Source organism: Amia ocellicauda, unplaced genomic scaffold (assembly GCF_036373705.1).
Source record: "Amia ocellicauda isolate fAmiCal2 unplaced genomic scaffold, fAmiCal2.hap1 HAP1_SCAFFOLD_114, whole genome shotgun sequence".
NCBI lineage: Eukaryota > Metazoa > Chordata > Actinopteri > Amiiformes > Amiidae > Amia > Amia ocellicauda.
In genome coordinates, this window is record NW_027102679.1 from 155,787 (window position 1) to 169,937 (window position 14,151).

Genomic DNA, 14,151 nt, shown 5'->3' on the forward strand with positions numbered 1-14,151 from the left:
AAAAGGTGAAATCGGTTCACCAATCCCGTTGTAAGAAAATCCTGGCAAATCCAATCAGAGAGTGGGCACTCCTCCCCCTTAGATATTTCCATATTAGATTTACACAAGCGATGATTGGAGTGATGACGTGTGTGAGAGAGAGTGAGAATGCCCAATTAATAACAGTGTGTCATTCTCAGCATTTAATGGACAAGAAGTAAAAAAAAGAAATATAGACCAACGGCCCACACAGGTCCAAACAGAACGGACCACCATTCTCCCACACTTCCCGATTGCCAGTCTGCCCCTGATAAAAACGTATAGTAATAAGAAATAAAGCATTGCAATAAACATGTATATTAAACATAATAAGCACGACTGCAATGATGATAGTAAAAAGCAATACAAATCATCATCATCATCATAATACAAAATAAACATAATAAATATAGCCAGTCTTAATAATATCAATAAACATGAAAAAAAGAGAAAAAAACATAAATAGATATATAAAACAAAATAATTGTTATAAGGCTTAATAATCTCAAAAATATATATAATTACAACATAATCAGTCTTAAAACATAAATGCATTCTTACAATAATGAATTAATGAATATCATTAATATTAGTAAAATAAATAAATAAATAAAACCATTAGTAAACATATCCTCATAATAATGTTTATTAGGCATCATAGATAATAATGATATGAGTTAAATAAAACTACAATGATCAAAAAATAATCATAAGGTTTCATAAATAAATACGCCCTCATAATAAGCAAGTCAATGATAAATATCAGCCATGTATTAAGGACTGTACGGTGTATAATAAACACTTACTGCTTCATTATAGCTTTTTAAAAATGTTATATATATAAAAATTATAATACAAATAGTAACAAATTAATCATCTAGATTAATGTTATTGAGATAATTTCATGCCTTGCACCATGTGTTCTCAAGTTTATAACTTAAGGAGAATTATATGTTTTTCAAGGTGTATATTATCTAATAGATTTCTCCATAAAGATAAAGATAGTGAGTCAAAGTCTTTCCATGAAAGTAAGCTTGCCTTTGCAACCAAAAAGATGATAGAATATGTTTTCATTTTTCTATTGGAAGTAATGAGGTGTGTCCAAGAATTACAATTCTGGCTGAAAATTGGATTTTATAACACAGGATTTTAAATAGATGGAATAACATTTTCTGGTGTGATTTTAATATGTAAAATGTGTCATGAAAATGTCTCATCAAGCTGAATATTACTGTAATGCAAAGTCGTTTTGAGCATTCAATCAATTGCAGATCTGCACACTGAAAATGTTGGTAGATTTAAGTTACTGCTTTATTGTGCAGCATAAATTTACATTATATATTCCTAGTTAATTTTGTCCTCTTAGTGACAAATTTGTGATTGTAGTGTTCCAGTTCTATTTTACAGGGTAAACAATGTATGTTCTCTACTTCGGAGCATTTGCAAAAAGACAGTGGGCCCGATATTCAAACTTCACACAATTTCCACACAAAATGACTGCCACGCAAGAAAAATGCGACTTGGCCAAAAAAGGAGAGATATGCAAACATGGCGGAAATCTTTGTGCGACATTGGAATATAGCATTGTTTTCCTGTGTCACAAACCCACTTGCTCCACTGCAAAGTGCACTATTATACCCACTGTTTGAACACAGTTTTGCGCAGTTATTGGATGACTGCATGATACTAATATTGTGCAAAAATATTCAGTCTATATTCTAATTAAGGCTTTCACGTGCAATATGTGCATGTTACACAATTTAATTTCGTTTGCGCAATATACGCATGTTTAATGTCAGCCCGGAATACATTTGCATCTCATGTTTCCAATTACCAAGTAATTACCATATGTTAATAAGCCATGCCATTAAAGGAACATGACTATACAGGTGGATGAATGAAGGCAGTGTGCTGGACAGAGGCAAGTGCCATGTTTCACAATCTGTTATTTGTACACACACACCTGTCATGGCTACCATCTAGTACTTCCACTTTTCCCCACATCAACCTTTCTTATCAGTCACTTCCCCCAGCTCCCTTCAATCAACATTCCTGAACACCATGTGCACTTCCCTGGATTCCTTGCCTGACCTACCAACTACGACTTTGTTTCCCTGATTGCCCGACCCTTGCCTATGACCACGACCCCATCTTTGCCCTTGATTGCCCCATTCTGCCGGTACCCGACCCACATTACATTATCGTCACTTAGCAGACGCCCTTATCCAGGCCTTATCCATTTATACAGCTGGGTATTTAAGGGTATTCTAAGTGAAGTACCTTGCTCAAGGGTACAACAGCATTGCCCCCACCCAGGATTCTGGTTATGAGTCCAGAGTTCTAACCACAACTCCACAGTGCTGCCCATGCTTGTCTGACCACCTCTACCACGCACCACAACTGGGTCCCACTGTTCCCGTGCCCCAGCGGTACGTTACAAAAAACTTCACCTCCAAATGGACCCAGTGATGCTGACCACCCAGAGGGCCATGCTCGGGAAGCATGAGCAGATGGTCCAGTGGATTGTGAACGCCGTGGACCAGCTGCTTGAGCACCTACCTGAACATCAGCCTGCCCCCTCGGTGACGGCTGATCCAGCTCCTGTTGCTGCCCCTGCAGCTGCTATCCAGCTGGTCCGGCTGGCTGTCCCAGGGAAATACGACGTCTCCCCCGACCACTGTAAGGGCTTTGTACTGCAGTGCCAGCTGTACTTCGCCCACCTGCCCATGTCATTCCCCACTGAAGAGGCTAAGATCACCTTCATCATCACCCTCCTGACTGGGAAAGCACTTGGATGGGCTTCCCTTAGTGCCAGCCGCCTTGGAGCAAGTCAGAGGAGCCCGTTACTTCACCAAACTGGACCTGCGCAGCGCCTACAACCTCATCTGGATTAGAGAGGAGGATGAATGGAAGACAGAGTTCATTACACACTCCTTCCATTACGAGTACCTCGTCATGCCTTTCGGTCTCGCTAATGCCCCTTCTGTTTTCCAGACGTTCATGAATGAGGTTCTGAGATTCTTCCTGCATTAGTTTGTCATCGTGTATATCAATGACATCCTGATTTACTCCACCTCCCTCTCCGAGCACGTTTCCCAGGTGCGCCAGGTGCTCCACTGTCTGCTGTACAAGGTACTCGACATCAAGGCAGAGAAGTGCGCGTTCAACCGCCAGCGTGTGGGCTTCCTCGACTACATCATCAATGCCAGTGGCGTACATATGGACATGGAGAAGGTGAGCGCCATCACCGACTGGCCACAGCCCCGCACTGTGAAGGAGCTGCAGCGCATCCTGGGCTTTGCCAATTTTTATCGGCGGTTCATCCGCAACTTCAGCCCCGTCGCCTCTCCACTGACCTCTCTATTATAGGGATCCCCCAGAACATTCTCCTGGACTGCCGCTGCCACTGCCGCATTCGCCCGCCTCAAGACAGCCCCCATCCTCAGGCACCCAGACCCCTCTCTGCCATTCATCGTGGAGGTGGATGCCTCTGAATCCAGAGTGGGGGCTGTGCTTTCCCAGCACCACAGAGAGCCACCCAAGCTTCACCCCTGTGCTTTCTTCTGCAAGCTGTCACCGCCAGGCGCGCTGGGCACTGTTCTTCACACAGTTCCTGTTCACATTGACCTACCGTCCGGGATCAAAAAACGTCAAGGCGGACTCCCTCTCTTGCCAGTTCGACTCCTCTCCTGCACCTCAGTCCGCGGAATCCATCCTGTCTCCCACCTGCATTCTGGCTCCCATTCAGTGGAGCATCTGGGACCAGATCCAGCACGGACTCGCCTCTGATCCGGCTCCTTTCACCTGTCCAGCAATTGCTGCACTGGATCCACGCCACTCCTGCCTCCGGTCACCCAAGTGTCAGCTGCACTGTCGCCTTGGTTTGGTCTCTAGTCAAATCTAATAAGGGAAAGCTAACTGGCTCCCCATCAAGCTGTAAAACAAAACAACGCATTTTCCTTGAAAATCAAAAGGTTGACTTGGTTGACTACATTATTGCTAAATTCTCATTGTGGAGTGAAGCTGCAGTTTCTTTTGAAACAGTCACACTATTCCTGCAGAAAACAAGTCAAAGACAGGAAGACTGATGCTGATCAAATCTTCTCTCTGCTCTTCAATTCAAAGTCATTCTTCGACACACATTTTCTGTTCACCCCCAAGCAAAGGAGATGAGAGAAGGCAGCTTATGGAGTTAAGCAAAGATTAGTCCACAATGAGCAACACAGTACAAACTTGTAGAAAGTAAACATCCAACACAATAAAAGTACAGCGGTTGTGTGGAGTATTAATACAAATAAAAACAAAAACACACATCGCATTTTCAATTGTTCATCAACTGTGGTGTCATTAGGAAAACTACCCTTATTAACAATTCATAATTTCTGCTACAGAAAAACTACAGTGTATCAAAAGCTTGTGAAATAAAAGCGCTTTCTGTGTGGCAGTGGAATGATTCTCTAGATTCCCAGGCCAGCATTCCAATGTCTTTCCAAACTATTCCCCAATAATAAGAGTAACACAGTCTTTTAGTCAAACAATCATTGCTTTATTGTAATCAAATTTTAAATTTGACAGATAAAAATATATATATGTAAATAAAACTCTTATTTTCTCTCAGAGAGGTCACCTAGTGAACATAATGGTGGAGAGAATGGGATGCTACAATTCAAAATGAATGACATAACCGTTATGACGTTGTACTGGGCGGCGTTGTCATAAGGCATGGAGATAAGTGTCTGGGGTATTAAGGGTTCAATAAGTATAGGTGTCTTTATCAGTGAAGCTCATTGGACACATCTCATACTGTGTGATCTGTGCTCTGTGAATGGCCTTGTACTGGAGTAGGTGCATCTTGGTGGATGTTGACACAGGAAAGGTGTTGGAACAAATCTGTGTCCAGAAGTTGTTATCAGTTGTAATTATTAGGTCAGATTCCCACTGGGTGATTGGAAGATAAATATCATTTTGAAAGTAAGATCAGGGGCATAGCCTGGATTTTAGGGCTCCATGAAAGAAAAAAAAAGTGCCGTGAGGGGGGGTGCTGCCGAGGTGCGGTCCAAGTTCCAAGTTGCGGATCGCGGCATGGATAGGGAGAGGGTAAATCACAGGTCCCTGCTGCTTTATATTGTTAAAGCAAGGCTGTTTTTTAATGGATTTGGTCATTAATGGGAGTTGACCAATCAAACATTCTGATTGTTCAATATATATCCATGAATTGTGATTCAAATCAAATTGACATGAAAGAGCTCTGATAGCTTGGTTGAGATGTTGATACCGAGAGATGTGATATTAGCGGAGGATAAAGGGATTCTATTTCATAAAGGGATCTATTTTCATAAATACAGGTGATGATATGTGCCAGAAGTGCTTGTCTCTTGATCTCTATTTTTTTTTTAATTTATTTTGTTTGATGAAAATTATATTCTCTTCCCTCTCAGTACTACTTTAGCAGTTTCCCAAAGCATTATTTGTGAAATGTCTGGAGATTCGTTTAGTTCCAAAAAGGATGCCCATTCTCTCTTAATAAAGTGTTGAAGTCAGTGTCCTTTAGCAAAGATACTCTGAAGCGCCATATGGTGTTGGGTCTTTGGCGTGACAGTCTGATAAATCAAAATTAATTGGTGCAATGGTCTGATATAATAATATGGTGCATTTTGTATTGGATATTTTAGAGAAGGTGGAGTGTGCTGTGAGAGAGCGATGCAGAGCTGAGAAATATGTGTTTTCACTTGCTGATGTTTTGAAGCCAAGACCAAAGTCAGTCATGTACTGTCTAATGGTTTCACAGGAGTTCCAGGCTCTGTGTTATTTGTGTTATTTGATCTGTCTATTAGAGGGCTAATTAAATCACCCCCAATAATACAGGAGCTGCAATTCGGACTTTGCTATAACTCTGCAGTGTCAGCAAGATAAGTGGGGTCCCGGGCCACTGTTTGCTTGTTTCTCCCCTCTGGATAATCTTTAGAGCAGTTAGAGTGGAGTGGGGGGGTTAGACAGGGGACTAACTAAGGGTGCTTCCAGTGGCTTCTTTGCATCATTCACTGTCCAGTCTGTCACAAGGGAAAACTGTACTGCATTGGGGTGGGCTGGGACATTACTTTCACGTGTAGCCTGTTTACAAATTGTGTGGGCTGAAGGGTGAAGGCCAGTCTTCATCCTTTTCTTCGCTGCCAGTCTGCTGAGGCTGCGCTGGGCCCTTCAAGGTCACCACCACATGCCCCCGGGTCTTCACACCTCTCCCACTGAGTCCAACGCCTCACAGGGGCCTTCCCAAGATGGAGTCAGCTTTAGGGAGAGCCCCTTATGCGGCTGGAAGCTGTACACTCATACAAGGCCACTTGGTCCATATGTGGGCCCCCGGCCGTGCGTGTCACACTGGTGCTTCTGGCGGGCGCCAGTCTGCGTGAGGTGGTCTGAGGCAAAGGTGTGGATGCGGCGCATGCGCTGATGGAGCTAGGCCTACACCCAGGGAGCTAGCCTGATTCCTCTCCTCCATCTGGTCGAAGTATCTACACAGGCAGGGCTGCTGGGAGAGGGCGTCAGCGTTCATGTGGCACCTCCCTGCTCTGTGCTCCACTGAAAAGTCATAGCCCTGCAGGACCTTGAACCAGCGAGCCATCTGTTCTTCTGGTTCCTTAAATTTCAGAAGCCAGGTCAGCGAGGCGTGGTCCATCCAGAGCCTGAACCTGGTGCTGTTCAGGTAGGGGCGGAAGAGGCAGATGGCCCTGACTACAGCCAGGAGCTCCCGCTGAGTCATGCAGTAATTGCTGTGTAATGTCCTGTGACAGCACTGCCAGAACGAAAGGCTGCTTGGGGTCAGGGTAGGCCAGGACAGGGGGCGTGGACCAGGGCCTCCCAGAGCTGGGTGAAGGCAGCTTCGCACTCCGGTCCCCCAGTAAAAGGTTGTCCCTTCTCTGTGAGGCGGTGCAGAGGGCTGGCAATGCTGGTGAAGTCTTGCATGAACCGGAGACCAACTCCAGGATGCTTCTCAGTTCTGTCACGCTCCCAGGGACAAGGGGGTACGAGTCCTTCTGGGTGATGTGATTTGACTGTTCATAGTCCAAGCAGAACCGCAACGACCCCTCCTTTTTCTGCAGAAGGACAGTTGGGACAGACAACGGGCTATTAGAGGGTTTATAAACCCTGCAGCGGCCATCTCCCTGACCTTCTCCTCCGCTGCTGCTCTCTTGGCAAAGAATACGGCAAAGTCGTGCTGCACCAGGTCCGTCCGTGTGCAGTCCTCATCCTGCACTGCGAACAAGTCCTCATTCTCGGCCAGCACCGCCTGAAGGTGCTGCTTTTGTTTGAGGTCCAGCCCCTCACTGCTCCTCTGAAACAGCTCCTGCACCACCTGATGGTCTCCGGAGAAGGCGGCTACTGTGTTGGCAGGCGTTGGGGGTTGAAAGCGCGGGGCCCCCTTGTGGTAAAGTCAATTTTGGATGCCGGTTGGGTTGTCATCTGCTTATGGTGGGTGTGAGCATGGGGCCCCTGAGCGTGGCTCCAGGCGTGAAGGTACAGTTGGGGGCCTAGGTCTGCACCTCTGCCTGTTGACTACAGTCCACCCCTTGTTCTCCACAACAGCAGGCAGCAATGGGGCCATGTTTGTGTAGGGCCCCCACTCTGCCCCTCATGTGGGGCTGGAGGACTGATGCGAGCAGGGTGTGGAGAGCGCTGCGGTAGGGGTTCAGCACTGACAGATGACAAGGGGTGACAGCGCGGCGATGTCAATACAGCCGAAGAGGAAGAGGATGGTGATGAAGATGGTGGGGGTGAAGACCCGCTGAGGTAAGTCCCCCTCTGTGGCTCACAGAGACAGGTCTGTCCTGATGTCCTCCTCGTCCACACCTTTGATGTAAGTACATAGTTACTGAGGCAGGAGGACTTCGCCGAAACCCTTTTGCTGCCTCCAGCTCTAGAAGCATGTCTCCAAGCTCTCTCAGCTTCAGATTGTCTTTGTTTGTTATTTTTGGAAAATGTTAAATTTTCTTCAGAAGTGCATATTCGATAACTTCTGGTGCACCACAGCAGTCTTCCAGTCTCTGCCATACCATCACAAGCCCTGCTGTTGCATTGTGAACATGCACTGATCTGATTCTCCTGGCCTGCTCAGATGACTCGGGCTCGAGCCATTTGGAGAGGAGGTCTAGCTCTTCTCTGGCTGTAAGATTTAAGTCTTGGGTGCTGCTACGGAAGTATGACTTCCAGGCCCAATCGTTTTCTGGGAGGTCGTCAAATTTCAGAAGGCCAGAACTCACCATTTGACGACGTATCCGGTATTTCGTTATGTCTGTAGCTCCTGCTGTAGCAGGTGAATATTCTTTGGGAGCAGCAGCAGAGCGTGGTTGTGGCTGGTGAGACAGCAGGGGAGTTTGATCGGACCCTCTCTGGCTGTGTGGTTGTTCTCCTACACTGCTAATCTCTCCTCTGTAGCCTAGAATTGTGTTCTGATAAAGGGAGATTATATCACTTTTCTGCAGGTTTCCTGAAGGACCAACAGACAGGTCACGGGTTACCTCTCTGCAGTGTCTGATGGCCGAAGAGGTTGGATGCTGATGTGCAGAATGGATCCACTCCTCCTGTAGCTGGGCCCACCGTGTAGTCAGTGTTTTTAGTGTTCTGCCCTCACAATGTGTCTGAAGTACAAGGCTTGGCAGACAGTGAACAGCTTCTCAATACAGAATCAGGAGGCAGGAGCGCTTGTACTCTGAAATCTGTGTTAGAAAATGATCTGCACACACAGACGAATACAAATGTAGACAGATAGATTTCAATCACGAGCTAACAGGAAAAAAGGGCCTAGCTAGTCTCAAACCACTTCTACTGTCACTTTGTTTTAAAGAGTATTAAAATAAATCAATATACAACTGTTTGCATATACAAGGCAATTATATATCCGTAGAACATCGTAAAACACAAATATATAGACATTACATAAAAACGTCAGATAATTTGCATGGCACAGACGGCTATCGCGCTAACACTTCCTATAACGCTCCTCAGCATAGATTCATTTATTGTCATGGTAACCATACAGACTAAATAAACATTAAAATGTGAAACTAACGTGAAACAGCACTTGAATCAGTGAAAACAGGCTATAATTATTTAAAAACGACAGTTTACTTACAGACTTCTCTTTCCAAGGCCTGTTATATAAGAAAAGGTGGAGCTCATTCTCGCTGCTTCTCTTCAGATTCGTTTATAGCAGAAGGAGTCCTGCACTGGAAGTTAGCGGGATCCGCTGCAGTAGTAAAGTGTAGTGTAAAGAAACAAAACAATATAATACTATGTACAGACATATATACAGCTGTCAGAACAACGGGGAAAACTCACATTTCTTGCTGTGAGGTGGGGGGGCCTCTTCACTGGTCACTCGAAGGCTGATCTGACATCCCATCGGCAAATGGGGCAGGATGTGTTGTCCTGGAGGAGAAGAAATCAATCAAAACAAAATTAGTAGTGTCATCCTGTGCAGAGAGCAGTGAATAAAACCCGCCACCCGCCAAACTTTTTAATTACCTGGATCAAAGTGTTTCAGAATTATAATATGACAGAAAAGGAAAGAGGAGCAACAAACACATGAATACACACACAGCCAGCTATTGCTCTTTATTCTGTACTCACTGGAACTCGAAAGCACAGTTGTGTTTCTGAACGCAGAGCGTCAGTGTGAGTGTGGTGTGGAGAGGAAAAGTCAATCGTTTAGACAAGTATATTGTATAAATTAGCTAGATAGATAGTTCTTATACATTTTGTATTTCGCGGTTGTGACCGGAAAACATTGCCACAAGGACGCTAATGTTAAGGCATTTTCATTGCAGCTCACATTGCAAAACTGCAATTGATGAAAATGTATAAAAAATTTAAAATAAAAACTTATTGGTCAGTCATTTACATCTGTAATTGCAAAATATTCCATTATGAAGCAAATAGTCAGAACCTTTATAGTTAATTTGAAATTGTGACAATAAACAGTTGTGATAATGTTGGGAAACAATAATACAAGAGTCTGACACGATGCGTGCGAGTTGACAGGTCTGCTATTATTATGCCATTTCCATACGGCTTCTAATAATGTAGATATTTATTTAACAAAGTGGTTGTGTTAGAGAAGTATTCATCAATTGCATCAATTACAACGTATTCATTTGTGTTGAAACGATTTGCGATAGAGACACGCATTTTCTGCTGCGTAGCGGAGATTCTGCTGAAGAGAAACGTGCGGTTTGTTTACAGTGCGTCTTTGCTGGCGTGCGGTATTGACCACTGGAAACAACATCACTGTCTGTCATCATTCCTAGAGATGATATATTTTTTACCCAGCCACAGACCGTGACTCTATGAATATCTAGCCAATCCAATGAAATCCTTTTAATGACGTGCAGAAACCCAGAGAAGGGAGTAGCACTGAAGAGGAAGAGGAGTATGAAGAGCAATAATGTGTCACCATATAACACCCCTTCTCATGTGTTGGTTTAGTGCGTTTATACAGATCCCCATTAGCTACCATGTTATTGCACATGTGATTGATTCATTTGAAAACAATGCTCCTGCCTCTACTAGCAAGTGTTATAATTCAAAACAATGCAATGTTTTGATCAAAGACCTTATAACACTTGCAAATAGAAACTGTGTGGGAGCATCTTTTTCTATCCAGATCCTTTTCCCTCACAAACACACCTGTCTAGTCTATACAGGTGTGCAATTAGCTTTTGTTATGGTGATTGGTTAATTACCTGAATAAATGCAACGTCTTAACATGTTCACCACACATTTACGCACCCTCTTGCATTTTTGCTGAGGTTTTCCTTTGGCTGGTAAAAATACCAAGAGGCTGGTAAGTCTTTTCCTTCTACCAGACACAGTGGCTAGTGGCCAAAATAGTTAATTTTATCCCCTGGCAGAGAGTCATCGTATTTTTAAGGCACGCTCTACCGTGAAGTACAGTTGCAGTGAAATCAATCCCAGTACTCTGTATCCAACCACACAGACAGTCTAGGAATGAAGGGAGGGCTCACCTCTAGCCAGCGATCCACGCACTGCACGTGGTAGTCGTGTAGGCAGGGCAGGGTCCTCAGCTCCTCGTCCTCGTCGAAGTCCATCAGGCACACTTGACATCTGAAATACAGAACAGTATTGGACACAGCTCAGTCAGGGGACCAAACTCTGCTTAATTACGTACAACACATACTTGGTAGAACTGTGTGTATATTAATTCCAGCATATTAGATTGGGACCAGAGAAATGTGCCCATATAAGCTTATAACTACATTATTGCGATGCTCTCTTAGGTCAGTCTAAGCTGAGATTGTATTTTGGAGCAACATCTACAAACAGGGACTCCCAGGTCACTGGTCTCACAACTCTGCCTCTAGAAACAGATGCCTGGAAGTGAGTTTCATTAGATTTCACTGCGTCTAGAGACCCAAGGTGAAGAGAACTTGCTCTGACTCAGCAATAGGCTCTAGGAGGGCAACTCACGCTGTCTTCCCTCCACTGTGGGCCGGATCGAACCGCTTGGTGGGCAGGAGTTCAATCTGCGATGCGTTCAGTCCCTCGTCTCCAAAGGCACCACCAGGTTCCAGATCGTCGTCTGAGCAGGAACAAGAGCACAAAGCCTGGTTTAAAGCACTGCGGGTTTGTAAAGCAAAGCGAAAAACAGCACACAGCAATATCTGAAATTACCCATAAAACAAGAATAAACTACAAATCTGCGGGGACCCTGCTCTAAAACATCTGTCTGACTCAGACACATCTCTGGCCTAAACCACCTGCTGAGAAACCACTTCTTACCCACGGGCAGGAATTCCCACTCCTGTACCCCAGGATCCTCTCCATCATTTGCTACAGGAACCAGGAGATACTGATCATGACCTCCCAGCTCCTGTCCGTCAGCTCCCACAGTGACCAGGAGATACTGATCATGACCCTCCAGCTCCTGTCCGTCAGCTCCCACTGTGACCAGGAGATACTGATCATGACCCTCCAGCTCCTGTCCGTCAGCTCCCACAGTGACCAGGAGATACTGATCATGACCCTCCAGCTCCTGTCCGTCAGCTCCCACAGTGACCAGGAGATAGTCCTCATGTTCCCCAGGCTCTGGCGCATCGCCTTCTGATGAAGGGTCCACACTAACCTGAGAGGAGGGGCGGGAGGAGACAGGCGAGGTAGGGGGGTCCTGTCCGGGTTGTGCGCTCTGAGAGCTGCTCTGCTGCTGCTGCTGCTGCTGCTGCTGCTCTCTGTCCAGCTGTGGAAAACAACACATACATCAGCAAGCGCTACAGCACGAAACAGAGTTGTTCTCAGCGCCACCAGAAGGGGCACTGAATTGCTGAGCCAGGCACTGAGGATGGCAGCACTGACAGGACCTGTGTAGCGGCCACAAGCATCACAGCGCCTGCAGCAACGCCACTGACCTGCAGACGCTCTTCCTCCGTCTGAGCAGCGCGCACCACTGCCACAAACACCACATCTTCATCATCTTCAACCTCCTCCGCTTGTCCTACTTCCACCAGGAGGGGATCGCTGCTCCTGAGGGAGGGAAAGAGGGAGGGAGAGAGGGAGTGAGAGGGTGAGAAAGAGGGAGATGTGGAGGTGGAGGGAGAGGGAGAGGTGGAGGTGTAGGGGAAGGGACAGGGGGAAGGAAAGGTGGAGGTGTAGGGAGAGGAAGAGGGAGAGGTGGAGGTGTAGGGGGAGGGACAGGGGGAGGGAAAGGTGGAGGTGGAGGGAGAGGGAGAGGTGGAGGTGTAGGGGGAGGGGCAGGGGGAGGGAAAGGTGGAGGTGGAGGGAGAGGAAGAGGGAGAGGTGGAGGTGTAGGGGGAGGGACAGGGGGAGGGAAAGGTGGAGGTGGAGGGAGAGGGAGAGGGAGAGGTGGAGGTGTAGGGGGAGGGACAGGGGGAGGGAAAGGTGGAGGTGGAGGGAGAGGGAGAGGTGGAGGTGTAGGGGGAGGGAAAAGTGGAGGGGGAGGGAGAGGGAGAGGGGGAGAAAGCAGGGGCCGAGGTGGACAGGTCCGGTGTGGATGGTGCAGATTGAGCACTGGTCTCTCATGTTGATTGTTTGAAAGAGAAGGAGAAGGAAATGGAAAAGCACACATTTAAAGTGTCCCATTAAAGCAGCTACATTTGTATGCTGTTGTTTTTCTCCAGCTGTGGGGTTTAATGTTGTTTAAACACTAGAAGAGCCGAGCCGGTCAATTTGACCGATTTGGTTATTCAAATTTGAATTACTGTGTTCCTAAATACACAGCGCATACCCATTCCTGACTTTTCCTAACTATATGTCCTAAACATGCCTACAGCGTTTTAGCTGCATAAACGCTAAAATAAATACGTTTATCTAGAATACATTTACCTAGAATAGCCAAAATTGGGTTATTCTGACCAGTCATTTACATACATAAGAAATCAAATATAACACATAATCCTGCCTTTCCTTTACAATGCAGTCAGTCTGGCGCTCAAGTGGCGATCTCTACCTGTCTACAGTATTTCATGTCCTTGAAAAACACACGCATTGTACAGCATTACAGGTGTGTTCTTACAATTGTAGTCAGATTGAGCGGATACAGTGATTACCCTGCAAATAGACATGGATTGGAAACGGAGACTGAAGAGAGCGCCTTTTGGAAATGCCGTGTATATGAACATGACTGATTCAGGGGACATCATTGATACTGGGAATGACAGATCATTCATGGGTTTGTGTCAGTGTTGTGAAAACATTGTGAGTGAAACACAGGTCCAAATGCACGTAGTACAGAGCGCTGTCCCTCCCGAGCACGTAATCAATTCTGATTCGAACTCCCGACTCCAGAACTCTCTTCCACCACACGCTCTTTGTTTCGGTAAATAATGTGGAAAAGTTCAACTACAGAGTTCAGATTGTTGTTAGAAGAGTCTAAAGCATTTCAAATCAATGTTGAACTGGCATTATGAATATACTGTGTGCATATGTATGTATATATACAGTGCTTTTAGAAAGTCTACACCCCCTTGAACTTTGTATATTTTGTTGTGTCAGTGTAGGCCATTTTCAGACCACAAAACAAAACAGAATCTCCCAAAACAGGATTCTTTCTTGAGTTTCCTTCGTGCCAGATTTGTTTAGTGCTTGGGATATTGTTGTCACATCCAT

At 45.6% G+C, this 14,151-nt stretch overlaps 1 long non-coding RNA gene across 3 annotated transcripts in view; it reads right to left on the minus strand.

Annotated features, from left to right (window-relative positions):
• Window positions 1–12,543, minus strand: part of LOC136721328 (uncharacterized) — a 60,231-nt gene extending 47,688 nt beyond the window's left edge. For all 3 annotated transcript variants that reach the window (XR_010805890.1, XR_010805888.1, XR_010805887.1), the window contains exons 1-5: window positions 12,435–12,543; window positions 12,155–12,265; window positions 11,500–11,611; window positions 11,037–11,136; window positions 9,352–9,441 (exon numbers count right to left, since the gene is read on the minus strand). This is a non-coding gene — a long non-coding RNA (uncharacterized LOC136721328). The remainder of the gene's footprint in view (window positions 1–9,351; window positions 9,442–11,036; window positions 11,137–11,499; window positions 11,612–12,154; window positions 12,266–12,434) is intronic.
• Between the last annotated feature and the right edge of the window lie 1,608 nt (window positions 12,544–14,151).